Source organism: Mus caroli, unplaced genomic scaffold (genome assembly GCF_978045245.1).
Source record: "Mus caroli unplaced genomic scaffold, Mus_caroli_1 scaffold_6, whole genome shotgun sequence".
NCBI classification, from domain to species: Eukaryota; Metazoa; Chordata; class Mammalia; order Rodentia; family Muridae; genus Mus; species Mus caroli.
In genome coordinates this window covers 113,145,212-113,172,889 of record NW_028227261.1, presented here as the reverse complement: position 1 = coordinate 113,172,889, position 27,678 = coordinate 113,145,212, and the positions used below count along the sequence as shown (strand labels likewise).

General features: G+C 43.7%; 1 pseudogene; it reads left to right on the top strand.

The window, feature by feature from the left end:
- Positions 1-615: 615 nt before the first annotated feature.
- LOC110292503 (large ribosomal subunit protein eL15 pseudogene) lies at positions 616-27,678 on the top strand (annotated as a pseudogene).

Below are 27,678 nucleotides of genomic sequence, written 5' to 3'. Positions count from 1 at the left end.
AGGTAGTCTTCGAGGGTGAATGAGGGAGGTAGTGGTTTTCCTAGTAAACAGAAACTCACCTTTCGACATTACCAAGGAGTTCTGAGTTTAGGCTTCTGTTTACCTGGTCAGAGTCCTGTCCAAGACTCTGTCATTAGCACTGCCATATTGGGGTCTGCTTTGGACCTAACAGGAATCAAAGTCAGCCAATGAATCATTTCTCTAGCCCCCGCTTAGATCTATTCTATATCTAGTTTATATCTGCATCTACATCTGTATCACCTGTAAATGGATCTCTGTATTCTAGACAAGGTCATGTTAATTGCCACTGTGTAGGAGAAGCACATTTCTTCTTGGTCATCAGGATCTGTTACCCTAGTGAACACAGTGACTCCCTTATTTTCCTCTTGATTCAGTGGCAGTCTTAACTTCCAGTTCAATGGAATCATTGTTGTGTCTCCTGTAAAAACCCTGCTTCTAGACAGGGTAAGCAGTAGGGAACAGAAAGAAATACATTTCTGGTGGGTGACTAATGGGTCACTGTCATTTCTATTCTTTGATTCCTAGACTGGTGGCTATTTAAGACATCACATCATCCTTTCCTTTCCTCTGGCAGCAGCCATCAGGTGACCCAAGATGGGTGCCTACAAATACATCCAGGAGCTATGGAGGAAGAAGCAGTTCGACGGGATGCGCTTACCTCTGAGGGTCCCCTGCTGGCAATACCGCCAGCTCTCTGCACTGCACAGGGCTCCCCGCCCACCTCGCCTGATAAAGCTCGAAGACTGGGGTACAAGGCTAAGCAAGGCTATGTCATTTACAGGATTCGTGTTGGCCGTGGTGGTCGTAAACGCCCAGTTCCTAAGGGTGCAACTTACCGCAAGCCTGTCCACCATGGTGTTAACCAGCTGAAATTTTCCCGAAGCCTTCAGTCTGTTGCTGAGGAGAGAGCTGGGCGCCATTGTGGGGCTTTGAGAGTCCTGAATTCCTACTGGGTTGGTGAAGATTCCACATATAAATTTTTTGAGGTTATCCTCATTGATCCGTTCCATAAAGCTATCAGAAGAAATCCTGGAAGCCGGGCAGTGGTGGCGCACGCCTTTAATCCCAGCCCTTGGGAGGCAGAGGCAGGCGGATTTCTGAGTTCGAGGACAGCCTGGTCTACAAAGTGAGTTCCAGGACATACAGGGGAACACAGAGAAACCCTGTCTCAAAAAAAAAAAAAAAAAAAAAAAAAGAAAAGAAAAGAAATCCTGACACCCAGTGGATCACCAAACCCGTCCACAAACACAAAGAGATGCGTGGGCTGACATCTGCTGGCTGAAAGAGCCATGGCCTTGGAAAGGGCCACAAGTTCCACCACACTATTGGTGGTTCCCGCTGTGCGGCCTGGAGAAGGCGCAATACTCTCCAGCTCCACCGTTACCTAATATACGTGATATTTGTAAAATTCATATCCAATGAACGATTTAGGACAGTCAAAAAAAAAAAAAAAAAAGAAATCACATCATGTAATAGATGTTGATTTAAAGCATGTAGGGCTGCCTGTAGAAGCCTCTGTACAAAGTTCTAGCGTTACAAGACACATATCCATTAGTGAGAGTACTATATCAGAATCAGATGTCACCGTTGTTAGAAGCACTTCCCTTGGGCCTGCGCATGCCCAGTGGGGTAACTGCAAGCGGGACAAAAGCTGGTGTAGCTACCTTTACTTTTGTGTCTGTCTTTGTGTGTGTGTGTGTGTGTGTGTGTGTGTGTGTCTGACTTTGGTAAGATTCTTTCTTGTCCATCTTTTTATTTAGATATGCTATTTTAGAAGTGTTCATGGGCTCGGGGATGTATACAGAAGTGGTGGAAGACTCCAAGAAAAGTGTTCTCCCGACACAACAGGGCTGAGACACATAGGAACTCACAGAGATAGGGACAGCAAGCTCGAGACCTGCTCAATCTCAGCACAGACAGCCGAAGTGGACAGACATAAAACCATGAAGCTATTTGCAATTGATTCCTTCTGGACACAGGAAAGTCAGTTTTCTTTATGAAGTACTTTGGGTATATGAACCACACTCTAAGGCAGAGGAGTAGTTGGCCAACATACAGATTCCATGTTGTTTTGTTTGTCTGTGTCTGTGTGCATGCGTCTATGTGTGTGTGCTTTTGTTGGTGTGTTTTTGTTATTTTTTTTTATGTTATGTGCATTGGTGTTTTGCCTGCTGGTATGTCTGTGTGAGGGCATTGGATCCTTGGACTGGAGATATAGACAGGTGTGAGCTGCCATATAAGAACGGAACCCAGATCCTCTGCAAAAACAGTAGTGCTCTTTTTTTTTTTTTTTTTTTTTTGAGACAGGGTTTCTCTGTGTAGCCCTGGTTGACCTGCAACTTATTCTGTAGACCAGGCTGGCCTTGAACTCAGAAATCCACCTGCCTCTGCCTCCCAAGTGCTAGGATCAAAGACATGTGCCACCACTGCCCAGATGATCAAAATATATTGCATAAACAGTTTTTTTTTTTAATTAAAAAAATACTAGATGGGGGACAAAAAAACAAAAAACAAAAACAAAAACAAAAAAATGGTGGAACAGAGGGGTGCACAGTGGAAAGACTGCTGAGGAGGGCCAGTCCTCAGTCACCACGAGGCTCAGGCCACCACCAGGCCACCTTGTCCTGTCACTAGCCCAGAGCTACAGAATATAGAGACCTTGTGTCACTCAATAAACAAATGCATAAATAAATATTAGCTAAGCAAAGTGTCACATCCCTTTAACACAGCACTAGGCAGTGCTAGTGCTAGGTAGCAGTGGCAGGTGGATCTCTGTGTGTGTTTGAAACCAGCCTTGTCTATGTGCTGAGTTCCAAGCCAGCCAGGGCTAGCTACATAGTGACCCTGTCTTAAAAACAGCAAGAAGAAAATAGTAATAAAAGGAGTGTTTGTGCAAGCTGAAGAGGTGACTCAGTAGGTAAAGTGCTTGCTTTACAAACAGGAGGGCCTGGAATCGATCACTAGCATCCACATAAAATACAAGGTGTGAAACTGCATGGTGGCACGTTCCAGAACAGCCAGGGCTGTTACACAGACTTAAAAAAAAAAAAAAAGGCAAGACATGTTAGCCTGTCTGTACTCTCAGAGCTGAGCAGGAAAAGATAGAACTTGGAAGGTTTGCTTGCTGGCCAATCAGCCTATTTGCATCAGTGGGATCCAGGTTCAGGGAAAGACTCTGCCTATAAACAAACAAAACAAACAGGGCAGAGAGTGATTGAGAAATATACAGAACATCTACCTCTAACCTCCAGATGTACATACAGGTACATGAACACTGGCACACATGCTTCACACATATACAAACACACACACACACACACACACTCAATGAAGTATTCATCTGAAATGTCTAATCCTTCCCCATGACATCAAGAGTAACTGAGGGGCTAGGAATTGGGCTCAGTTGGTGGAGTGCTTGCCTAGCATTACAAAGCGCTATCTTCAATTCCCAGCTACATAAAACAAGTGTATAGTAGTGCAGCCTGTAGACTAGCACCACTCTGAGGTAGAGGCAGGAGAATCAGGAGTTTAAGGTCATCCTTGATTACATAGTGAGTCTGAGGTCAGCCTGGGATAAGTAGTATGGGGGATACGGGGATACATGGTATGGGGGATACATAGTATGGGGGATACAAGGTATGGGGGATACATGGTATAGGGGATACAAGGTATGGGGGATACATGGTATAGGGGATACAAAGTATGGGGGATACATAGTATGGAGGGATACATGGTATGGGGGGATATATGGTATGGATGGATAGATAACATAGTATGGAGGGATACAGTATGTAGGGGATACATGGTATGAGGGGATACATGACCTTTTAGGGTTTGTGAACAGACATCATGACTAAGGCAACTCTTTTTTTTTTTTTCTTTTCTTTTTTCTTTTTATTAGATATTTTCTTTATTTACATTTTAAATGTTATCCCCTTTCCTGGATTCCCCTTCAAAAACCCCCTATCCCCTCCCCCGACCAAGGCAACTCTTTTTTTGTTTGTTTGTTTTGGTTTTTTTTTTGTTTGTTTGTTTGTTTTTTGTTTTGTTTTGTTTTTTGTTTTTTTGAGACAGGGTTTCTCTGTGTAGCCCTGGCTCTTCTGCTGTGTCTGAAAACAGCTACAGCCAGGCATGGTGGCACACGCCTTTAATCCCAGCACTTGGGAGGCAGAGGCAGGCAGACTTCTGAGTTGGAGGCCAGCCTGGTCTACAAAGTGAGTTCCAGGACAGCCAAGGATACACAGAGAAACCCTGTCTCGAACCCCCCCCCCCCAAAAAAAAAAAAGAATAAAAAGCAGTTGTGCTGGTGAACGCCTAGAATCTCTCAGCACTCAGAAGGTAGGAAGAAGACCAGGAATCCAAGGTCACACAAGGTGAGTCTGGAGTCAGTCTAGGCTACAGGAGTCCTATGACGAAGAGTGAGGGTGAGAGGGAAGAGGTCAGGATACTACCAGACCAGCTTCTTCCTCCTCAAGTCTGCTCAAAGAGAACAGGGCACATCTTGCCAAATGTTCTACCTTGTTTCTGTTGTGGAAACAAACACCAGGACCAAAAGTAACTCAGGGTAGAAAGGGTTTATGTGGTTACAAGTCTGAATCATAGGCCATCATCAAGGAAGCTGGGGCAGGCACTCACCAGAAGAACTCAGCAGAACAGAAACAGGCACCCCAGAGGAACACAGCCCTATGGCTTGCACCCCATGGCTTGCTAACCCTGATTTCTTATGCCACCCAGGACAACCTATCCTGAGGAGACACTGCTGGCAGTGGTCTGAGCCCCCACCTCTGTTTAAATTTTGTTACTTAGCCCTGCAGTGGTGGCACACACCTTTAATCCCAGCAATTAGGAGGCAGAGGCAGGCAGATCTCTGAGGCCAGCCTGGTCTACAGAGTGAGTTACAGGATTGACAGAGCTACAGAGAAATCCTGTCTCTGAAAACAAAAACAAAAACAACTTTTTAAAGTACTTACTTGTGTTTGTGTAGCAGGGCTACAGATGGCTATCAGATTCCCTGAGCTGGGGGTTAAAGGCAGTTGTGAGCTGCCTGATGTGGGTGCTGGGGATTGAGCTCGGTTCTTTGCAGGGATAGTGTGTGCTCTTAACCACTGAGCCATCTCTCCAGCCCCAAGCCCTCTCACATCAATCACTAATCAAGAAAATGGCCTATAGGCTTGCCCACAGGACACTCAGGATCAGTTAGTTATTTTCTCAACTGAGCTGCCTTCTTCCCAGACGGCTCTAGCTGTGTCATGGTGACCAGACAATTACAAAAACTAGCCAGTGAAGACTGACGACTTGAATTGAGTCACTAGAACCTACAAGGGAAGGAGATGCCTGACTCCTCACAGTTGCTGGACACACTAGGGCAGTAGCTTTTCTTTTTGTTCCTGCCTTGGCACAGGTTGATTGCTAACTCAGCATCATAGATGATTCAGTTGGCCAGAGGTCTTTATAAAATCGGGGAAAAAAAAAAAGAAAAGAAAAAAAAAGGAAACCTTCTGTCCTACAAGACGTATTGCTGAGAAGAGATGTCATGACCATGGCCAGGCTAGCCTCAAACTCAGAAATCCGTCTGCCTCTGCCGCCCTGCCAGAGTGCTGGGATTAAAGGCGTGCGCCACCACACCCGGCTGATCCTTAACAGATTTAAATCTGTTTCTGTTTGTGATCTTTTTGGGGTCTTCTGAAGTCAATTAATGTCCCTGTTACATTTCTCTTTGTTGGGGTAGGAATCTAGGATAAGGGATAGATTACCAGCTCTGTGGTAAAATGCAAAAAGGTGACTGGAGAGAAGATGGGTAAATTGTGTTCAGTTCTCTCTTATTTATTTATAGACGTGGTTTTTTTTTTTTTTTTTTTTTTTAGTTTTTCGAGACAGGGTTTCTCTGTGTAGTCCTGGCTGTCCTGGAACTCACTCTGTAGACCAGGCTGGCCTCGAACTCAGAAATCCGCCTGCCTCTGCCTCCCAAGTGCTGGGATTAAAGGCGTGCGCCACCACGCCCGGCTAGACGTGGTTTTTATGTAGCCCTGGCTGGCCTGGAACTTGTTATGTAGACCAGGCTGGCCTCCAATTCATAAAACTGCACCTGCCTCTGTCTCCCAAGTACTGGGAATAAACTTTGATTTATTCCCGCTATCTGTCTTGAAAATTAAAAAACAAAACAAAACAAAACAAAACAAAAAAAACCATCTCATAGTGGTATCTGGCTTGAGCCTTTTGAAAAATCCCTAGAAAGAAAAATTATGGGGCTGGTGAGATGACTCAGTGGGTAAGAGCACCCAACTGTTCTTCTGAAGGTCCGGAGTTCAAATCCCAGCAACCACATGGTGGCTTACAACCATCCATAATGAGATCTGACTCCCTCTTCTGGAGTGTCTGAAGACAGCTACAGTGTACTTACATATAATAAATAAATAAATCTTTAAAAAAATACCATATCAAGAAAATACAGGAAATATATATTTTAAAAAAAAAAAAAAGAAAAAGAAAAATTATCATTGCCATTCAGCGAAGGGGGATCTTGAGCCGTAGAGGTCAGGCAACACAAAAGCCAGTGAATAAATGTCAGAGGCAGGACAAAAAACAAATAGTTGCTCAACCCATTTTTTCTTTCTCCCAAAACCCTGGTTCAGGGACACAGTTCACTGTCTGTTGTGGTGGGATCAATACTAGAAATGGCCCACCACAAAGCAAGAAGTTGTCCCAGGCATAGGCCATTATATAAAGGCCTTATGTCCCTCTGGGTCTTCATAACGCCTTGTAGATGTTTTTTAATCCCAACCTGGAGGTTCCCTGCCTTTGACCATTTAGTTTCCAGATAAAAGACATGCACAACCTTTATATCTACAATAAGCTTTAATCAACACTAGTAGAACTAGGCAGATATCTACCGTCTATACTATTAAAATCTATTTCCTCTGGATAACCCCAAGTTATTACTTTGTTTCATCTGGGTTGCTCTTAACTCCAACTGGCTAGCCCTCCTGTTTTCCTGACTGCTAACCCAAGGTGACCTTTTCTTCCTCTTCACCTTCTTCCTGCCCTCTGGTTCTCCTCCAACCCCCCACCCACCCGACCCCCACCCCAGGCCTGGGAACCCAAAAACCTGCCTATGTCTCTCTCTTTTGCCCAGCTATTAGCTGTGATATCTTTTTTCACCAATCAGAAATAACTGGAGGGGCAAGGTCACAAAGGTCACTTGGGTTCTCGTGCACCCTCATCTCTAGGGCAACCAGCTCTGGAGGAACAAGAATTAGCATTGGAATATGAGCAGCATGAGGCCAACCCACTATAAAGCCTCTTTGTCCACAACCAGTGCCAAGAGGTCGGTCTGATCCTAGATACTTCAGAACAGCTGAGGTTATGGGGCACACCTGCACTCTGTCACTCTGGAGGAAAAACAAGAGGTCTAGGCTAACCTAGAAACATACCAAGAAATCTCCCCCAGCCCTCAACACACACAAAATGCTCCATCTATATTTATCAATACGAGTATCTCTTTAGAGCTAATTGGAGACCTGTGGAGGGGTGGGGATTGTTTTTTTTTTTTTTTTTTTTTAAGACAGGGTTTCTCTGTGTAGACATGGCTGACCTGGAATTCACTCTGTAGACCAGGCTGGCCTTGAACTCAAAATATTGGCCTGCCTCTGCTTCCCAAGTGCTGGTATTAAATGTGTGAGCCAGCATTGCCCGTCATTCTACTACTCTTAACTAACTTGATCGAATCAAACTCCAACAGTAATCATATCCCGGGTTTCTAGGTCAAGTCTTATTGCTATTGGGTATGCTGTCTAATAGTTTTCCAGTTTTTGAACTTACTATGTAATCCAGGTTGACCTAAAGCTCACAAACTTTCTGACTTAGCCTCCAAAGTGATGGTTTCTCAACCATGGATTGCTGTAGTTGCCAATTAAGCTCTTCTCTAACCCAACAGCAGCAGCATGTACGAATTCCTTGCTACCCGCCCCAGTGTTCTGGGTTCCCTAATAAAAGACACACACACGGCTGGGCCACTTCCACACCTAAATGTGGTTAACACCTCTCCTCTGATATTCCTGAGTTATTACTAAAATCTATATTCCATCGTTGTGATCCTAGACCCAGGTGGGGTGGGGCAGCTGGGGCTGCTCTTCCCCAGCTCTTACATGTTGGCTGTCTCTCTGTCCTGCCTTCTCAGGCCTGGCAGCTACTCCTTCATGCTCCTTCTAGTCCCTGGCCCAGGAATCCTAAAGTCCCACCTCTGTCTCTCTGCTCAGTCATTGGCCACTGGCAACTTTATTTACCATCAAAACCAACAGGTGGGCAGGGTCCCTCAGCATCTTATGTGCAGATGTGCAGATTCCCATTTAATTTGGGGGGACCAGATTAACATAATATAAGCAGCATTAGACCAAATCTACAACAATGTGCAATTTTAAACAACTTTTTGTTCTTTTTTTGTTTTGTTTTTGTTTTTTTGAGACAGGGTCTCTCTACATAGTCATGGATGTCCTGGAACTCACTATTCAGACCAGGCTGGCCTCAAACTCACAGAGATCTGCCTGCTTCTACCTCCTGGGAATTAAGGTGTTCACCACTAAGCCGAGTTTCAACAAACAATTTTTTTTTGTATTTTTTTCCAGGGTTTCTCTGTGTAGCCTTCAACTCAGAGATCTGTCTGTCTGTCTTGACCTTCTGAATGCTGAGACTAAAGGCATGCACCACCACACCTGGCTAATATATATATATATATATATATATATATATATATATATATATTTTTTTTTTTTTTTTGGTTTTCGAGGCAGGGTTTCTCTGTGTAGCCCTGGCTGTCCTGGAACTCACTCTGTAGATCAGGCTGACCTCAAACTCAGAAATCCGCTGGGATTAAAAGTGTGTGCCACCACTGCCCCCTGGCTAATTTTTTAACTATTAATGAGAATTTAGTTGAAGTAGAAATAACATATAAGAGAAATTTTCTATTTTATCATGGTTGTAAACACCTATAATCGCAGCACTTGGGAGGCCGAGGTAAGAGGATTACAGAATTCCAGGCCAGTCAAGGCTCTACAGCAAGGCTCTGTCTCAAGTGTAGTAAAGTCTCTCTCACACACACACACACACACACACACACACACACACACACACACACAAAGAGACAGAGACAGAGAGACAGAGAGAGACACAGACACACACACACACAGAGAGAGAGAGAGAGAGAGAGAATGTATTCTTCAATCAATTATCCTCAATATACAGGCCAGCTTAGCAAGAGTGGAGTTGCAGGAAGAGACAAAAAATGAAACTAACTTAGAAAACTGTGGAAGAAGGCAACGGTAAACTACAGGATTTGTGGGAAAGAGTGTCAAACTGCAGCACTTTGCCCAAGCAATCAGACCGAGTGATTCAGGATTCAAACTGTGTGCTCTCTTTTTCTCCCTCACTCCTTTCTCCCTTTCTCCTCTCCTCTCCTCTCCTCTCCTCTCCTCTCCTCTCCTCTCCTCTCCTCTCCTCTCCTCTCCTCTCCTCTCCTCTCCTCTCCTCTCCTCTCCTCTCCTCTCCTCTCCTCTCCTCTCCTCCCCTCTCCTCCCCTCCCCTCCCCTCCCCTCCCCTCCCCTCCCCTCCCCTCCCCTCCCCTCCCCCTCCCTCTCTTCTCTTCTTTTCTTTCTCTCTCTCTCTCTCTCTCTCTCTCTCTCTTTCTTTCTTTTCTTCTTTCCTTCCAAAGCTCTTTCCCTTCTGTCTCTCCACTCACAGTGTGGCTATATGAGGATTAAACTGCTGTGGATTGAATTTCTCTAATTACTTGACAGGCCATCTGTACCCTGCTTTGATGCACAGGGTCCCACTCTGTCCAGGGAACTGCATACTGCCCTACCAGGCCTTTCTTCCTGTCACAAATCACCATCCCATCCCATCTGGCTATGGGTTCCGGTGCTGTCAGAGAGAGTTGGGTGTGGAGAGGGAACTCTAGACAGAAATCCTCCTCCCCTGCTGTGGTATCCCTGACACCCTAGGGACAGGAAATCATCAGAGGACCATGTGACATGAGCCATCCTTGGCTAGCAACCAACAGCCAAGAGTTGTATCTGTGTGGAAAGCTACCATGGCTGATGGGTGAGGCATTTCCCCTCCCAAGGAGACTTGTGCGGTTTTATCTCCTCTCCTCAGGCCTGACTGAGGCTCAAGGCTGAGTCATTAGGGTAGGCTTGGGGATATTTTTGTTATGTTTAGGTACAAGTTATGAACGAACTCTGATAGACTTTCAGTGTGTTGATCCGAACAAAATTCATTCTGTGGGGTGAAAAATCATGAGAACTGAGTTCTCAGCTTTGTTAGAATGTGCTGAACTAGAGGCTGTTGGGAAGGATAAGAACACTGATTTAAATGAGCATATATGTTATTTTATTTTATTTTGTCCTTGAGCAGGAATTTCCTCTACCTTTCCTCTACTCTTGTCCACCCTCTCTAGAATATGAGGAAGGAAGAAAAGTGTCTTTCTCGTCACCTTTCCTCCACTTGTCTTACTGTTCCCTCCAGCCAGCCATTTCAGTGTGGATCAGCAGCCTAACCCTCCTCCCCTCCAGGCACAGAGTGCACTATGTACTGGAATAAGGCACACATCTCAGTTCAAAGCTTGCAGCTAGCTGGGTGCAAAGTTCAGAGGGTGAGGCTTGAACTTAGGTCCTTGTGCATGCTAGGCAAGCTCTCTACGGCTGAACTACATTCTCAGGCTGCACAGAAGTCAGCTCTGTGCCTTTCACATAGAAATCAGAGACAGAGGGACCTCCAGAGATATGCAAATCTAACACTTTAATTTATAGGCAAGAGACTCTGTCCTTCTTCCAAGATGACTGCCCTTTCACCCCAGGGACAGGGGTAGGAGAGTTCCAGATGGATATAGTGGGGTATCATTGATGGGGTTTTAGAGTTAGGGTTCAACTTGGGTTAGAAAGCCAATGCTGTTGGCCAGGTGTAGTAGCCCATGCCTGTGAAATATTAAGAAAACTGCTAGGGCTGGTAAAATGGCTCAGTGGACAAAGGCCACTTACAGCCAACCCTGACCTGAACTCAATCCCTGCAACTTATACAGTGAAAGTGAAGAAGTGAACTCCACAAGTTGTCCTCTGGTCACGACCACACACATATAAAAATAGGTAATGCGTAAATAACATCTATTTATATTCGTATACTTATATGGTGTTTGTTGTTATGTAAATATATTATAAAAAATAAATATATTTATAAAGATTAGCTAGCTAGCTAGCTATTGCACCTCTGGTTCCCTGGACCCAAGGGTTCCAGAAACACATAGTGAGATTGCTTCAGAAAATTATTTTTTTCTTGAACACAGTAAGTTTTGGTTTTCATTTTGGTTTTGAAATCATATGTAGCCCAGGCTAGCCATGAGCTTCTGACCATCCTTCTTCTGTTCCCTGGGGGCTGGGATAGCAGACATGACCTTCCGACTCTCAGTTTTGGTTTGTTTTTTAGTATAACGGACAGGCTTTCCTCGTGTTTCCCAGGCTGTGCTCAAACAATCGTCCCACCTCGGCCTCCCGAAGAGCTGCTGCGACCACCGTGATATCTTACTAGGCAAGATAAAGTTGTTGAAATGAAATGTTTTATTTAACACACCATCTTTTCTTCTCTTCCTGATCAAAGACAAAAGACAAATGACATAGACAGCCACTCACTTCCAGTGGTCCTTGAGACTTCAGCCACTCTGCAAACCTAAGTTCTTTCTATAGATTTGGGAACTGGGGAATAGTTTAATCTTCTATCCTCTGTAATTAACATGCTGAATGAGACAAATACATATAGGTATACATATACTCCTCTATTTAGGACGAGGTTACACCAGATATACCCATTATAAATTAAAAATATAGGATCAAAAGTACATTTAAACTGAGCAGTGGTGGTACATGCCTTTAATCCCAGTACTTGGGAGGCAAAGAGAGGTAAATTTCTGAGTTCAAGGCCAGCCTGGTCTACAGAGTGAGTTCCAGGACAGCTAGATCTACACAGAGAAAGCCCTGTTTTGAAAAAAAAAAAAAAACCAAGGGCTGGTGAGATGGCTCAGTGGTTAAGAGCACTGACTGCTCTTCTGAAGGTCCTAAGTTCAAATCCCAGCAGCCACATGGCTGTTCACAGCCATCTGTAATGAGATCTGATGCCCTCTTCTGGGGGTGTCTGAAGACTGCTACAGTTACTTACATATATTAAATAAATAAATCTTTGGAGAAAATGGGGCCAGAGAGAGAAGAAAAAAGTGTCTGAAGACAGCTACAGTGCACTTACATATAATAAATAATTAAATAAAAAACAAAGATAAAGAAATGAAAACAACCACCCCACCCCCCCCCAAAAAAACCCCAAACAAACAAAAAAGTGCATTTAAGGATTTCAACACTGAGGCTGGGCAGTGGTGGTGAACACCTTTAATCCCAGTCCTTGGGAAGCAGAGGCAGGTGCATCTCTGAGTTTGAGGCCATCCTGGTCTACAGAGTGAGTTCCAGGACAGCCAGGGATACACAGAGAAACCCTGTCTCAAAAAACCATAAATAAATAAATAAATAAATAAATAAATAAATAAATAAATACATCTCAACACTGGCATCCGGTGCCACGGCTCACCTAGCACTTGGAGATAGGAGCAGGAGGCTCAAGGGCACCAGGTCAAGTCTAGAGAGATGGCTCAGTGGTTAAAAGCACTTGTTGCTCTTACAGAGTACCCTGGTTTGATTTACAGCACCAGCATATGTAACCTCACAGTCATATGTAACCTTAGTCCCAGGGGATCTAATGCTCTCTTCTTATTTGGGCACCAAACATTTATATGGTACACACACATTACATGAAAGCAAGATACTCATGCCCTCTAAATAATAAATGAATCTAAAAGTAGCTTAAAAATAACTATAGAAATTGGTTCTTTAAAAAAAAAGAGTTATAAGTTATTCTTTTGTATATATCTAATTTGAGGCCAGCCTGTGCTACATGAAACTATCAAAACCAAAGAAAAACAGTCTGGTAAGAGACGACTCAGAAGGGAAAGGCACTTTCCTCCAAGACTCATGAACTGAATCTGAGCGTAGCTACCCTGCACAGTGTTTCAGTTGTTTGCCCCTTGATCATGTGGCTGACTGGGAACTGTAGCTCCCTGCCACTGTGTCAGAGCTACAACAGAGGATTGTACTCAGTACCACAAGCTCAGCAAAAAATCCAAAGTCCAAGTATTAGCCCTCCCTCGCTTTTCCTATCTCTACCTCCTTCCCTTCCTCTTTTTTTAGTTAAAAGAGTCTAGGTGTGGGTTAGATGTATTAATGCACACCATGTGAGTTACAGAACGTTGTAAGTCATCATGTAGGTACTGAGCCCACATTCTCTGGAAGAGCAACAAGTTTTTTTTTTTGTTTGTTTTTTTGTTTTTGTTTTTTGTTTTTTTTTTTTTTTTGAGGAAGAGGAGGAGGGTCAGGGTTTTGCTATATAGCTCGGGTTACCCTTGAACTCAGTATATTCCTGCCCAAGTCTCCCAAGTCCTGGGATTACAATGTGCCACCACACCTGGTTCTAAGAGGGTTTCTGGTGAACAGCTGTTGTTTTTATGCCACCATAGAGCCAAAAAGGAAAAAGGGAAAAGGAATAATGCCAGCCATACCAATAAAAGTCAGGAACTACAAGTATTGGTCTTGTTTTCAGCTCTTGACATAGAATCTCTCTCTCTCTCTCTCTCTCTCTCTCTCTCTCTCTCTCTCTCTCTCTCTCTCTCCCCCCAACTCTTAGCTCCACCTCCCTTTTCCATGTCCAATCACAGGCCTCCTGCTGCATTAATATCTTAATGTACTTGGACAGGGAAAATCCTGCCACATCAGAACACTTAAGATTTTAGACACAGAACTCCTGGAGAGTTGGGAGGGAGGAGAGCGTCTCATTTTAATGAGGTGACTGTTGGAGAAGGCGTGATGGAGCCCAGAAAGACAAAGCCATATGACATGTGTGGAATGTTCAGCTCTGCCTCCCACTTTCTAGACAGGATTGAAGGGCTGGAGAGACACTTAGCCGTCAATCATACCTAAGCGGTAAATCCTCCCTCAATCCCAAGGGTGTGTAGGAGAAACAGCTGATTTCACCTAGTAGTCACAAGGTCATAGGTTCAATCCCTTGTAATATAACAAGCATACAAACAAGTTTTTTTTTTAAATAACAGATACATAATGTTGCATGATACAGTATGGGCTTTGAAAGCTGAGAGTCTCATATGGCTCTTGGGACCCTTTTCCTCCTACCGGGTTGCCTTGTCCAGCCTTGATAAGAGAGTTCATGCCTAGCCTTATTGTAGTTTGTTATACCATGTTCAGTTGACATCCCTGGGAGGCCTGCTTCTTTCTGAAGGGAAATGGAGGAGGAGGAATGGATCTGGGGGAGAGGAGAAGTGGAGGGTGGGAACTGGGGGGAGTGGAGAGAGGGGAATTGTGGTTGGAATGTATTGAAAACAAACAAAAATTAACTTATTATTTTGTGAGTATGAGTGCTTTGCCTGTATATCTATGCACCGTGTGTGTGCAATGTCTACCAGGCCAGAAGAGGGTCCCCTAGAACTGAAGTTATACACATTTGTTGGTGCTGTGAATTGAACGTAGGTCCTTTGGAGGAGCAGCCAATACTCTTACCTGCTGAGACACTGCTCTGATCTCAGGGTTGGGTTTTGTTTTTCGTCCTTTACTATCCATGCTGCCTAGTGGCCAGGAATGTTACATGACCTCTCTGAGCTGTTCTCAAGGACAGTAATCCCTACTGCAGGGCCCATCGTGAGGAGCGTGTGAGGAGATCTCTGTGTGTGTTACTTCACACATATGCTACGTTATGATGAAAGTGACTGATTTTCTTCCCCTGGCTCTCAAAATGTATTTAGTTCCTTTTTTTTTTTTTCTAGTAATATACTTTGATTTTTTTGTTTGTTTGTTTTTTTGAGCTAGGGTGTCTCCTTGTACTCTCTGCCTGTCCTGGAACTCACTCTGTAGACCAGGCTGTCCCAAACTCAGAGATCTGCCTGCCTCTCCCTCCCAAGTGCTGGGACTAAAGGTGTGCACCCACATTGTCCAGTCCTGATTTTTCTTTCCAGGAAACTCTCCTTCCGTGTCTGCATTGTTACAATGTGAAGTTTCACCACGTGTCTTTTTTACCTGCATAGATGCATATGCACCATGGTCATGCCTGATGCCCATGGAGGCCAAAAGCGGGTGGTATATCATCTGGAACAGCAGTGAGCTGCCTGATGGATGGTAGGACACCAAAGCTGGTTACTCTGGGAGAGCAGCCAGTGCCTTTAACTGTTGAGCCATTGCCCGAGCACTCTGCAAACTCACTATCTGTGTGGCCCAAGCTGGCCTTGACCTCATTATCTATATAGCCCAGGCTAGCCTCAAAGTCACTAGTACTGGGATTCCAAGCAGGTGTTAGCACATCCAGCTCTCCTTCTGAACACTGGAATTATGGAAGTGTCTTTCAGCGTAAAATAGTGACCAAAAAAAGATTGGAATTGATTCATCCCAAGTATTAACCTTAAAAGTTCTTGGTTTATTTAAAGATTTTTAAAAAAGATTTATTTATTATTATAGCTAAGTACACTGTAGCTGTCTTCAGATGCACCAGAAGAGGGCGTCAGATCTCATTACAGATGGTTGTGAGCCACCATGTGGTTGCTGGGAATTGAACTCAGGACCTCCCGAAGAACAGTCAGTGTTCTTAACCACTGAGCCATCTCACCAGCTCCCTATTTAAAGATTTTTATTGTATGTGAGTACACTGTAGCTGTCTTCAGACACATGAGGAAAGGGCATCAGATTCCATTAGAGATGGTTGTGAGCCACCATGTGGGTGCTGGGAATTGAACTCAGGACCTCTGAAAGAGCAGTTGGTGCTCTTAACCACTGACCCATCTCTCCAGCCCCCTATTTTAAGATATTTTATTTCTGGTTTTTGAGACAGAGTCTTATTCTGTAGCCCTGGCTGTCCTGGAACTCACTGTATAGACCAGACTGGCCTCGAACTCACAGAGTTCTGCCTGCTTCTGCCTCCTGAGTGCTAGGATTGAGTGTCACCACAGCTGGCTGTTTTTTATTTTATTTATTTTGCAGTGCTGGAGATGAAACCTACATCCTTATATGTGCTAGCAAGTGCCCTAGTCCAGTCCTTCTTAAAATGTTATTATTATTGTATGTGTATGGGCACAAACATGCAACAACCCACACGTGAAGGTTAGAAGACAGCTTTCTTTTTTTTTTTTTTTTAAAGATTTATTTATTATATGTAAGTACACTGTAGCTGTCTTCAGACACTCCAGAAGAGGGCGCCAGATCTCATTACGGATGGTTGTGAGCCACCATGTGGTTGCTGGGATTAGAACTCTGGACCTTCAGAAGAGCAGTCGGGTGCTCTTACCCACTGAGCCATCTCACCAGCCCAGAAGACAGCTTTCAAAGTTAACTTTCCTTCCACCATGTGACCCAGGGAACAAACTCAGGTCCTCAGGCTTGCAGGGCAGGGACTTGTACATGCTGAACAAGAGACCGGGTGCATCAGGATGCTCTATCTTCTTTTCCTTCCTTCTTCCCAACAGAGCATTTTATAGCTTAGGTTGGCTTCAAACTTGCTACATAGCTGAAGATGACCTGGAATTCCTGATCCTCCTGCCTCTACCACAAGAGTGCTGAGAATACAGGCTTGTGGCCACTGAACTGAATTTATGACAGTGCTAGCAATCGAAAGCCAGGGTTTGTAAATACTCTACTAGCTGAGCTATATCCCTAGCACTCCCTTTATGAGTGTGTGTGTGTGTGTGTGTGTGTGTGTGTGTGTGTGTGTGTGTGTAGGGGTGCCCATGAAGGTCAGAAAAGGATGTTAGATTCCCTTCAACTAGATTTCCGGGCAGTTGTGAGCTGCATGACATTGGCTGATATTGGTTCAGGGAACTGAACTTGGGTCCTCTAGAAGAGCAGCAAGCACTTTTAACTGCTGAACCATCTCTCCAACCTGTTTCTTGTTTTTGACACAGTGTTCCATGTAGCCCAAGCTGGCTTCAAACTTGCTATGTATCCATATAGCCAAAGATAACCTTGAATTTCTGATCTCTGTGCCTTTACCTTTCAAATTCTGGGATTACATTTCACGTCCACTGAGAAAATGTTCCCACTAGATTGGCCTGAGGCCAAACCTGTGGTAATTTTTGTGATTGATGCTTAATGTGGGAGAGCCCAGCTCACTGTAGGCAGTTCTGGTCCTAGGTGCTATAAAAAAGCAGGATGAGGGGCTGGAAAGATGCTCAGTGGTTAAGAGCATTGGCTGATCTTCCACAGGACTCAGGTTCTATTCCCAGTACCCACGTGATGGCTAACAACCACGTGTAACCATGTGTAACACCAGTTCCTTGGGATCTCATGCCCTCTTCTGGCCTTCACTGGCATTGTATATACATGGTATAGGCCTACATGCAGACAACACACACACACAAATACAAATAAATAAATCTTAAAGTAGAAAGCAAGGAGCTGGGCGTGATGGTACATGACCTTAATCCCAGCACTCAGGAAGCAGAGGCACACTGATCTCTGCGACTTCAAGGCCAGCCTGGTCTACAAAGCAAGTTTCAAGATAGCCGAGGCTATAACACAGAGAAACCCAGTCTTAAACCCAACTTAACCCAACAACAGGGCAAGCAGGCTGAACAAGCCATGAAGAGCAAGCCAGGAAGTAGCACTCTTCCATGGACTCTGTATCAGTTCCAGCCTTCAGATTCCCACCCTGGCATCCCTCACTGATGGACTTATAAACTATAAAGTGAAACAAAGCCCTTCCTCTTCAAGCTGCTTTTGGTCATCGTGCTTATCAGAGAAATAGAAACCCTAAGACAGCCACGCCCAGGCTTCCATTTTCCATAGCCTGGAGGCCAAGCTGTTTATTAAGACTTTGGACACGCCCCAGGTCCTGCTGATGGGTCTCTTTTTTTTTATTATTATTCTGCATCAGGTACTTGTGAAGCTGATCAGAGTAGCCATGCTCCCATCTACCTCTTTGATATATGGATTATTTTGAACTGGAGCCAAATGAGAGTTCACAGATGCAGAAAGAATCCCTGTTGGAGCTCCCTTCATCAACTGAAGGAAGAGAGTTTGGAGACACGAGGATGACCTTGAACCCATTTCCCTGTAAAGGAGAGCTTTATCACCAAGGAGGCAGGTAGTTGACAGAGATGGACTAGCAGACAAACCTTCCCAAACGAACTCCTTGGTAAAGTTATGAAGCTTGATAATTTACAGTGTTGAAGTAAGAATACAGCAAGCCAGGTAACTTCATGGTTCTAGGGAAAATTGAGGAAATCCCTCTGAGAGGCCTTGCAGTGTGGCATTGGCGCTCTTCTGTGTGCTAGAAAAGCAAGTGTGTGTGCATACCTGACCAAGCCTGACTAGGATCAACTGGCCGAGCTATTTTGTTTACTTGGCTATTTAGTGTCTCTTCTGTGCTGGGCTCTCTCTGGTATGTACACTTTGCTATGAATTAGATTGTGTCCGCTCCCAGAATTTTAATGTTGTAGCCTTGTCCCTAATACACCAAGCTATGAATGATTGTATTTGAAGACACAGGTTTTTTTTTTTTTTTTTTCCTGAGACAGGGTATCTTTGTATAGCCTTGGCTGTCCTGGAACCTGCTCTATAAACCAGGCTGTCTTGGAATTTACAGAGATCTGCCTGCCCCTGTCTCCTGAGTGCTGGAATTAAAGGTGTGTGCCACCACTGCCTGGTAGATATAGCTTTTATTTTTTTATTTTTATTTTTTAAGATTTACTATTTTATGTATGTGAGAACACTGTAGCTGTCTTCAGACACACCAGAAGAGGGCATCAGATCCCATTACAGATGGTTGTGAGCCACCATGTGGTTGCTGGGAACTGAACTCAGGACCTCTGGAAGAGCAGCCAGTGCTCTTAACTGCTGAGCCATCTCTCCAGCCCATAGACACAGCTTTAAAAGAGATAATTAAATTGCATTGAGGTTGCTTGGTGAACTCTAACACAATCTGATTCATTTTATTATTATAAGAGAAACTTGGATACACATCATGGGTATGAGTGTACTGGAGGCAGGCTATGAGGTGGCACAATGGGAAAGCGGAAACCAAGGAGCAGGGGCCAGAGAAGAAACCACACCTAACTACACACCTTGACTTTGGACTTCTGACTTTAGGAACTATGAAATTTTTGTTCTCTTTCTGTCTCTTTTAACTTAAAAAAAAAAAATGCAGCCGGGAGTGGTGGCACACACCTTTAATTCCAGTACTTGGGAAGCAGAGGCAGGCGGATTTCTGAGTTCGAGGCCAGCCTGGTCTACAGAGTAAGTTCCAGGACAGCCAGAGCTACACACTACATAGAGAAACCCTGTCTCAAAAAACAAAAAACAAAAAACAAAAAACAAAAAAAAAAAGGTACACTTTTTTTTTTTTTTTTTTTTTTGAGACAGACATGCCCTAGAACTCACTATGTAGACCAGGCTGGCCTCAAACTCACAGAGATCTGGCTACCTTTGCCTCTGAAGTGTTGGGATTAATGATGCAAGCTACCACAATCAGTTGACCCTGCCCCCCCCTCCCAAATCCCCCAAACCAGAACACGCTGCCTCTGCTGCCAAACAAAATAAACTAAAAACCTAGGAGGCTGGAGCAATGGCTGAGCGGTTAAGGGCACCAACTGCTCTTCCAGAGGACCTGGGTTTGAATCTCAGAACCCACATTGATGGCTGACAACTAGTTCTGGGGGGGGGGTCTAACGCCCTCTATTGGTTTCCACAGGGATTGCATGTACATGGTTCACAGACATGCAGCCAAAACACATACAATAAAAATAAAGGTTAAAATTAACAGAAAATCATAAAATGAGGGCTGGTGAGATGGCCCAGTGGTTAAAGGAACGTATTGCCAAGCTTGATAGACAATCCAAGTTTGAGTCCCAGGACCCAAGGTGGAAGGAGAGACCAAACTCCTGCAAGATGCCCTCTGGCTTTCCCATGTGCATATGCACGCGCGCGTGCGCGCACACACACACACACACACACACACACACACACACACACACACACAGACCCTTGAATTGCTTAGGTGGTACTGCCTTCTCTCCTTTGTTTAGCTACCCAAACAAAAGGTAGTAGACCTCTCTGAAAGATGATAGGGGTTTTTCACTACTAAATACAGTTATCACCAGGTTGGTTATAGGATCTTTAGATATTTAACTTCTAGCAATATGTAGCAATATGTACGCTGTAGCCTTGTGGCTGGCCTTCTACTGGATTAGTTCTTGTAATTGTAATTATGTTCTCATGTAGTACCTTTTCTCTCTTTCTCTCTCTCTCTCTCTCTCTCTATATATATATATATATATATATATGCATATATATATATATGACATCTCTCGAAGATGTGTCACATACTTTGTTAACAATGTCCATTTTAACCTTCATAGCATTTTTGTATACTAATGTTATTTACATTTTACAAATAAGAGCCTACAAATTATGGAAATAAAAAATAGTTATCTCTGGCTGGTGAACTGGCTCAGTGGTTAAGAGCACTGACTGCTCTTCCAAAGATCCTGAGTTCAAATCCCAGCAACCACATGGTGGCTCACAACCATCCATAACGAAATCTGATGCTCTCTACTGGAGTGTCTGAAGACACACTACAGTGTACTTACATATAATAAATAAATAAATATTTAAAAAAATAGTTACCTCAAAATAACTCAGTTAGATCTTTAGTCAGGATCAGTGTGGTCCAAGTCTCTCCATTTTCCAAAGTAGGAATAATTTGTAACATAAAAAAAAAATTCCTTCATCAACTGTATTTTAACTCTGGGCCAAGTACACATATGGAATTTATAATGGAACTTATAGATGTATCACACAAAGATTTGTGTGGGCTCCTCATCAACACTTTAAGTTGCTGCTAACAGGCTTAGCATCATTCCCCCATAAAAGATTCAACAAGGCTGGGCATGGTGGTGCATGCCTTTAATCCCAGCATTTGGGAGGCAGAGGCAGGTGGATTTCTGAGTTCAAGGCCAGTCTGGTGTACAGAGTGAGTTCCAGGACAGCCAGGGCTATACAGAGAAATCCTGTCTTGAAAAACCAAACCAAACCAAACCAAAAAAAAAAAAAGGACTCAACAAAAGTGGTTTAGTTCTCCTGACACTCTCTCTCTCTCTCTCTCTCTCTCTCTCTCTCTCTCTCTCTATATATATATATATATATATATATATATATGTATATGTATATGTATACTTTTTTTGAGATCATGGCAAACCTCCTGCTTTATCTTACTTAATGCTAACATAACATATGCCAATATGTCAATTGCCATATGCCAATAGACTACACTTCCTACAATTTATCTTTTACTTTGTGTATTAAATATCTTCCCATCATCAAATCTGGCTTCTGAATTCCATGTCACCATTAGACAATATCTTCCCTCCCCCCAGTACAAGCCAGGACTATTTGAACAAGTGAAGTGGGCCCCACCACTGAGCTACATCCCTAGCCTAGGATGGATTATTTTAAGGGTTAACTGGCTTAGATTAAGGAGTAACCAAGGCATCTGTTTGTTATGTTTGTTTCTTACTTCTTTTCTTCTGACAAGTGCTCAGAAGAGCTGAATGTGTTTTATTTTATTTTTGACTTTGTACTGACTACCAAGCCATCTCTGGAGCCTAGCACATCCTGGTTTATTCAGTGCCAGGGATTCCTGGAACCCACGGAAAGGAGGAAGGAGAGAACCAACTCTACCTGGTTGGCCTCTGATACCACATTCATGCTTTGGCGCACCCACCTTGCCAATTACAAGAATATAAACAGTTTTAAAAGCTAGGCCCCTCCCTTTGGTACTAAGGCTTTCTGCCTTGTATTGAGAATTGCTTCTCCTAGTTCTGAGGTCTTTGGATTTGGACAGGGCTACACTGGCATCCCAGGATCACTAGTCTGTAGTCAGCTTGTAACAAGACTTCACAGCTGCTACAATAATGCTACAAACTGATTTCTCTTTCTATACAGATAGTTGAGGGCCCTTTCAACTATCTATTTAAATATTCTGTAGATTCTGTGTTCCTGGAGAACCTTGACTAATATATACAAGTTCTTCCTATTTCATGATTCAAACACAAGTCTCTTAACTTCTTTTTTAACATTTTAGTTTTTTTTTTTTAAATGTATCCATTCTTTTGGAATGGGTAAACATCTTTATCGAGAGACACCAGTAATGCAGTACTTAGGAGGGAATTCTGGGAGATCATGAGTTTAAGGGCATCTTCAGCTACTGAGTGAGTCTGAAGCCAGCCTGGGTTATGTGAGAGCCTGTCTAACAAAAGTATAGGGGGCATGCGGGACTAGAGGCATTTTCCTAGAGAAACAAATACCTCTTTACATTTCAGGAAGTAATCCACATTTGTCAGTTTCCAGGTATAAACTCCAGTGGTGACTCACACAGGGCTAGGCAGATTGAACAGGATGCCTGTCATCGCCCTGCACAGCCGTAGACTCTTAGGAGGCATATGAAATGTTTAAAGGGACAGGTGAACACACTGACTCCACAGTCTATCACTTAGCCATCTAGCATTGATTACTCCCACTGTATGCTTGTCACCATAACTCTCTAAAGATTATTAATTTCGGGCTGGAGAGATGGCTCAGCGGTTAAGAGCACTGACTGTTCTTCCGAAGGTCTTGAGTTCAAGTTCCAGCAACCACATGGTGCCTCACAACCACCTGTAATGAGATCTGACAGCCTCTTCTGGAGTGTCTGAAGACAGCTACAGTGTACACCCGGGGCAAGCGGGGCTGACTGGAGTGAGCAGAGGTCATGAATTCAAAATTCCCAGCAACCACATGATGGCTCACAACCATCATTATAGCTACAGTGTACTCATATACATAAAGTAAATAAATCTTTAAAAAAAAAGATTATTAATTTCAAGGGTTGAGGAGGTGGCACAGTGGGTAAAACCCTTGATGCACAAACACGAGGATCCCCAGACTCCATGTAAGAGCCATGAAAGTCAGGGAGAGATGACATCTCCCTGTACTGCCTAGCACTCTCTTAGAAAGCAGAGACAAGTGCATTCCTGGGATAAGCCTTCAATGGACCCACATACATGCCAAATTGTGTGTATGTATAACACACACACACACAAATGTGTGCACCTTCAACTCATTATATAGTCCAGGTACCCTTACATTTGTTCTGGAATGTCAGGATTATATGTGCACCACCACACTCATCTTAGAAATTGTAGTTGATATAATTTCCCATACATTGAGTCAATCCTGTGGAGAGTGTGGTACACACCAAAGGCTCCAAAGTCAGCCAGCCTATGGAGGTCTGGGCTTAAGGATCAGCATGGATTGTTGGTAGAGTATAGAAGTACACACCTTCATCTCAGAATTTGAGAATTTAAAGCCAGTCTAGGCTACCTAGTGAGTTTAAAGACACTATGTATCATTAAATATAGAGCAAAACTATCACAAATATGTATGTATATGTGTGTCTGTATGTGTACATATATAACATATTTACACAAATATGTATATATATGTATAAGGTTCTTTTTTTGTTTTTTGTTTTTTTGTTGTTGTTGGTTTTTTCGAGACAGGGTTTCTCTGTATAGCCCAGGCTGTCCTGGAACTCACTTGGTAGACCAGGCTGGCTTCGAACTCAGAAATCCACTTGTCTCTGCCTCCGGAGTGCTGGGATTAAAGGCGTATGCCACCACGGCAATAAAGTTCTTTTTTAAAAAAAAGATTTATTTTATTTATGAGTACACTGTCATTGTCTTCAGACACACCAGAAGAGGGCATCAGATCCCATTACAGATGGTTGTGAGCCACCATGTGGTTGCTGGGAATTGAACTCAGGACCTCTGGAAGAGCAGTCAGTGCTCTTAACCACTGAGCCATCTCTCCAGCCCAACAATTACATTTTTAAAACTTGGTTTTTTTTTTTTTTTGTTTTTTTTTTTTTTTTTGGTTTTTCGAGACAGGGTTTCTCTGTATAGCCCTGGCTGTCCTGGAACTCACTTTGTAGACCAGGCTGGCCTCGAACTCAGAAATCCGCCTGCCTCTGCCTCCCGAGTGCTGGGATTAAAGGCGTGCGCCACCACGCCCGGCTTAAAACTTGTTTTTATTTATGTGTATGTATGCATGTTTACTTGTCTGTATGTGCACCATGCATGTGTCGTTGCCCATGGAGACAAACAGGAAGAGGGTGTTAAATTCCCTGGATCTGGATCATAGGTGGATGTGGATTTTGGGAACCTAACTTGGGTCTTCTGAAGAGCAGCCAAGCATTGTTATTAATGGTTCAGTCATTTCTCCAGACCCTGAACAGTATTTGTATTAATGAAAAATTATTGGAATGAGTGCTTTATAAATTTGCCTGAAATCCTTGCCCAAGAACTATGCTAATTTCTGTATCATTGGAATGATTGGAATTTCAGTATATGTCCTGCCAAAGTGGGCAATGTTTTTTAAAAAAAGATTTATTATTATTAGTTTTTAATTATGTGCATGTCTGTGTGTAAAGGTAACTTTGACTCACCTGATGTAATTGTTGTCTCAGAGGCTTACTGTCTCTGTCTGCCTCTGGACAATCTAGTCTAGACCTAGAATGTTTTTAGCCTCTGAGACTTACTGCTGAGCAAGCTCACCCTTTCTAGTTCTTTCCAAACTCTGGCTGGCTGATTCTGGCTCAAACTCCTCTCCAAGCTGTCTGTTTTTCAGTCTGGCTTCTCAATACATTTCTCTGCTTGGCCTCACAGGACCTTTGGCAGAATGTTCTAATCTTATGGTGCCTTGCTCTTCTCTGGCTCATTCTGTCTTCACCTGTTACTGGCTTATTCTCCCTTTATCCTGTCCCTGCAAAACTCTCCAGGTAAAACGGCTCCTCTCTCCTTCTTCCCTCTCTCTCTGCACTTCCCCTTATTTCGTTCTCTTTCCTCTCTCTTATGAGAGATCCTATTTGATTAGATCTTTCTCTGATTTGTCCCTTTGTCTGCCACTCAATTAGACTTCACTTTCAAACATGGGTGCTTCCTTCTATAAACAAACTTTACCTTCATTGCTTGGGATTTAGGGGTGTGTCTGTATTCCAGCCAGAGGAATTAAAGGTGTATGCTAAGGCCTGAGTCACACCAGAACCAGAACCAGTTTTTCCCCCCCAGTAAATAACACAATCTCTGGGTTCACAGTATGATCAAATATCCTGCAACATTTCTGTGTGTACACGTTAGTGGAGGCCAGCAGTGGAGTGTCTGTAGAGGCCAGAGGTATCAGATGCCCCTGGTGCTGGATTACAGGCAGTTGTGAGCCACCCACCCTGGGTACTGAGAAGTGAACCTGGGTTCTCTGCAAGAGAACTTCCTTAACCAGGGAACCATCTCTCCAGCCCTTATTTACTTCTTTGTAAAGGCAGGGTCTCACTATATAGCCCAGGCAGGCTGGCCGGGAACAATCAATCTTCTAGCCTCAACTTTACTTTTTTTCTTTCTTTCTTTTGTGGCCTTGGCTGGCCCTGAGCTCATGGTGTGGATCAGGCTGGCCTCATCCTCACAGAGGTCCACCTGCCTCTGACCCCCAAGTGCTGAGATTAAAGACATTGTCTTGGTTCTCTTGTGTCTTGGTTCAACTTTCTGAGTGCTTTTGCACCCATGTATCATCTGCATCCCAGTACTAAGAGTATTGGGTCTACAAAAAGTTCTGTATTTGTTGAGTGAGTTAAAGTCTATGTGTTTAAGAGCACCAATATATTACATATGTGCATCTTGCCTCGTTTCTGATTCCCAAGCTAATATTCTCTCCACACCTGCCTAGAAAGTTATCGTTTAATTAATTAGTTTTTGTTGTTGTTGTTTTTGTTTTTCGAGACAGGGTTTCTCTGTGTAGCCCTGGCTGTCCTGGAACTCACTCTGTAGACCAGGCTGGCCTGGAACTCAGAAATCTGCCTGCCTCTGCCTCCCAAGTGCTGGGAATAAAGGCATGTGCCACCACTGCCCGATTAATTAATTAGTTATTTTGCCAGCATTTTAAGGTCAGTTTGGCCAGCTGAACTTATGTCTTTTGGCCAAACATGGGCTCTATCAACCAAGTTGTACTATCAGCCCTATTTTATTTATTTTTATGGAGTAGGGTTTCAGGTAGCTCAGGCTGGCTTTGATATCTCAGAATGCAGCTGAGAATAACTGGAGCCTCGTGCCTTAGCCTCTCAAATGCTGGGATTATAGATATTTGTTCTTCTCTTGTGCTCCAGGAAATTGCAGTTTCTCTTAATAAGAGATTGGTAAGAGCCTAGTTTAAACCAGGTGTAGTTCTGTAACTCTTTATCCCAGCACTCTGGAGGCAGAGATGGGCCGATCTCTGTGAGTTCCAGGACAGCCAGCAAGTTTAGGGCCAGTCTAAATTACACAAGACCCTGCTTCAAACAAGAGAGTCAAAGACACACACACACACAGACGGAGAGACAGACAATCACACAGACACCCACAGGTATGCATGTGTGTGTGTGTACATGAGAGAGAGAGAGAGAGAGAGAGAGCTGGAAAATCTGACCATTTCCTTTTTGTATTGCAGTGTTGTAATGAAGTCTCTCCTGAAGCTGCCCAAGTTCACTCCTACTCCCTAAATGTTCACTGCTTTCACTTTAGTGTAGATGGCCACTTTCATTCTCAAGAGTTCTGCTTTGCTCACTGGCCTTTCCACAGATCTGTCAGCTAAATACAGATAACCAAAAATTGCCAGTTTGCTGTTCCTTGCTCACCATGACCCCCTCTCCACAATGCTGCACCCAGGGTTAGAGCGTCCTCATTTTTCAAAGCTCAAATGCCATCTTGTCTGCTACTTAAAACCTGGAGACAAACAGGCTGGAAAAGCAGACATGGCAGTGCATTGTGCTTAGAGGTATAACCGTTTTCTCCAAAGCACTTGATGTCAGCTAAGGATGCTTGTCTAGGAGGCCCTGGGTTTGATCTCTAAGCACTTTCCATACCAGTAATACTCTTGAGTTTTACTAGAGTTTTACTAGAGTCAACTCTCTCTGATCTTATTTCTTCCATTGATCACGAAATTTTAGAGAAAAATATTAATTTAATCAAATTATAAATTCTCCATGAGCCTATATCCAATACACAGAAAGCAGTGAAGGCTTGGATTGGACTTTGAATGCACTGGATATTAAAATTGAAGAGACATTTATAGTTACTGTTTAACCAATTTATTTATAAACTTGGGTCTAGGATATATGAGACCTGGTCTGAAAAACAACAAAACCCCAAAATAAATGGAGAAAGTGAGACCAAAGAGTGTGAGACTGGTCCAGGAGTCTGAGAGGTTTTCTAATTTCCAAAGAGGATTCGCGGCTAAGGCTTTGGGCGTGTCCTCGCCTTGGCCGCGCCTCTTATCCCGAGTCTTACCCTCTCAGTGACCCCTCCTTTCTTCTTCCCCTTAGGGTCCGCAGGGATGTCTCTTCAGTAAGGAAGCTCCGGGTTGCAGGAACCCTTCAGCTCTGGAAGAGAGATTTAGTTACGTCACTGTCGGCTCCTCCCATTGGTTGGGGCGGGTGGGGTGCGGCGCCATGATGTCAGACGCCTAA